The following is a 3,241-nucleotide window of genomic DNA, read 5'->3' as shown; positions in this document are numbered from 1 at the left end:
TGTTAGTTTACAAGTCCTCGGATTTGTTGCCTCTAGGATATACCGATTCAGATTTCCAGAAAGATAAGGATAAGAGAAAGTCCACCTCAGGATGTGTTTTTACTTTGGGAGGTGGAGCCGTAATATGGAGGAGTGTGAAGTGGAAATATATTGTAGACTCAACCATAGAAGCGGAGTTTGTGGCAACCTCTGAGGAAGCCAAAGAGGCTATATGGTTCCAAAACTTCCTGCTGGATTTGGATGCAGTTCCTAGTTTGCCATGGAAAATCACGATTTATTGTGATAATACTAGTTTTGTGGCGAATACCAAGGAGCCACCAGCCCATAAGGCAGCAAAATACATAGAGCGTAAGTATCACCTCATACGGCAGTTCGTTAAGCGAGGAGATATTATTGTGGTTGATATAGTATAAAAGGATAATCGGGCAGATTCTTTCACGAAGAGCTTATCAGCTAAGGCTTTTCAGGAGCACATGGAAGCAATAGGAGTCAGACACTTGGTCACATAGTTATATAGTTGGTAGTGGATTGATTGTAATAAACACTGATATACTCAAAAAATAGCTTGAGTATAAGTGGGAGATTGTTAGGGTTTATACTGAACTATTCGTTTGAAGTATATACTATTATAATAATCATTTGAGAATCTTGAATGCATGTTTTCACATTGTATGTATATTATATATTGTATAAAATCTAGTATCAAATGGGATAGCAGAAGATTAGATTGTCAAGCTCCTTATATAATATAATAAAGGTTCACAGTCTAAGTGGTGTTAGACAAACCACTAGAAGGGCTAAAGTATTATTTAGAGATAGTATATCTTTACTATTGAATAATGCTTGTATACTTTGTGTATATTAAACGGGATCAAAATAGTAGAATAATTCTTTCTTTTATTCTGATAATAAAGAAGAACTAAGATTCTATGATATTATTATCGCTTAGGTTCTTAATCTGGATATAGTGATTGACACTTGTATATAATGCACATGCCTTGATTTATACATAAAGTAATTTATTTAAAATTGTAAATTTATGTATTGGGCAATATATTATATACATAGTGGGATATTGACTATAAAAGGAAACTGTATCCGAAAAATATATTCGGGTGATGATGTCCTCTTGAAAGCTCATAAAGATAATTGTGCTTTAGTCCTGTAGGCAGATTTGTTCTTGCACAATTATAAGGTTGAGTGGATGATCAATGATAAAAGATATTGATTAAATTAATTGTCAGAAATTAATTTAATTAATGGACATGTGATATCTTAAACATGGGGAATTTAATAAGAAAATAATATGGGAGCTGAATTAAATAACTAATTTACGGAATTAGGAAAGGTAGTGCAAATGTTAATTCTTTAGTGGATTCACTTAATATTTAATGACATTGGGCATGGCCCAGAATGTCATTGGGAGGCCCGACCTAATTGTCCATGATCCCTACTGTAGCCTATAAATATTCTAATTCTCCTGAAGCTAGAGGGGTGGCGTGAACGTGAGAACACTAGAACACAAAAATGAAATAAGATTCTAGGGTTTGAGAGAGACATCCATTTTTCTCAAGGAGCCAGCTAGGGTTTTAGATTTTCGGAGTTTCAAGCAGAGGTACACCTTGGGAGATCGATGCCCACACTTCATCTAAGAAGAATTAAGGAATACAGTAGAAGACATGGATTTGAATCGCTTGCACCATAGTGATTAAGGTTAATGTTCTGTTCACACTCTTTAAATTATATCATAAAACGCAGGGCCGATATCATAATATTCCAATAGATATGGTATACATCAATAAGGAATCCTAATACATATCCAACTATGTATTGGTACAGATAAGTAAAGTACTACACTGACATATCTTTGCAAATAAAAGTATTATAGAGAGAATTAATTACTTCCTAGAAATCAGTCTTGACAGATGCTGATAGGCAAATGCTGATGATAAACTCTGATATGTCAAATACTAATGGCTTCATAAACCTTGATATGATGCAGTCAACAAACTCTGATGGAAAACTCTTATAGTTATATACTAATATCATCAATTATATCTAACACTGTGAGTGACTGAGAGAAATAACTGACACTCCAACAAATCATCTAAAAGATCATGAGTATCAGTTTCAGAGTGGGATTCCTTCATTAATTTAAAAGATGGAGAATCAATTTGGAAGTATTAAATCAACATCCATGTGAGAAGTAAGATGTGTGCTACTCTTTCAAATGTAATTTGCAAAGAGTGGGGATATGACTCCACATTTACAAGAGTCACAAGCTAACTTTAAGAAGACATGAGCTCAACAATTGAGTTGGCTTGTGTTGTGTGTGTACTCCGTGCACCCTTGGAGGTTTTACTCTTCTTAGATAAACAAGTTTGATGGGTGTATTTTGTGTATCAGTGTCCCTCCCCCTCTTTTTCTATGTTCATGGATGGGAACTTTGTTCAATAATGGCATCCTTTTTGGAGAATACCATTAGGGATGAGATAACTTCATTTTCAATGTTTTTGCCTTTTTGAGAAGGCAAGGCATGGCTTGGTTGAGGTAGTACACTCTCATCTTCTCCCATCTTATCCTTGGGGTTTATTTAATGTTCACCCTTTCCCTCACCACTCACATCTCCTTTCACACTCCAATCTGATATGATCTTTTGAGAGACACCTGAGGTTGGCTTCATGAATTTGGATTTTACAATTCTTGTTTTAGTTGTTAGGGCAGGAGGTTGTTGGGTTCCTTGCACATCCTCCATAGAAATTGATGAAATCAAAGAAGTATTGAGGGATTGAGAAGATGTGGGGAAAGAATTTATTACCATTTACATACTTGGTGGCAACAAAAATGCCACATTGAGATGTTTCTTCATTCTAACAAGATCTCCAAGAACTCTTTTGTTCTAGGTCCAGTTATTCATCTTATTAGCTTTATTAGCAACATTTAAACTAGGTACCAAATAATTAGCCAACATCATAAGAAATCTAGCTAAATAAATATTCTTATTTCTACCATTTCTAGTACCTAGTTTAGCACCAACTTCTATCAATATCATTCCAGAAAAATTGAAGAAATTATCAGTTAACAGCATGTAAAGCATACTAAGTCAATCGGTAGAAACAGAGTCAAAGCCACTAATTTTTCCAGAAAATACTTAAATGAAAGCATCACATAAAAAACTTCTTTCTCTTCTTAGACCCTTTCTACCAATTCTATCCAAATTATCAGTAGGACCAACATAACC

The sequence above is a fragment of the Apium graveolens genome, chromosome 1 (assembly GCF_009905375.1).
Source record: "Apium graveolens cultivar Ventura chromosome 1, ASM990537v1, whole genome shotgun sequence".
Classification (NCBI taxonomy): domain Eukaryota; kingdom Viridiplantae; phylum Streptophyta; class Magnoliopsida; order Apiales; family Apiaceae; genus Apium; species Apium graveolens.
This window is presented reverse-complemented; position numbering follows the sequence as displayed.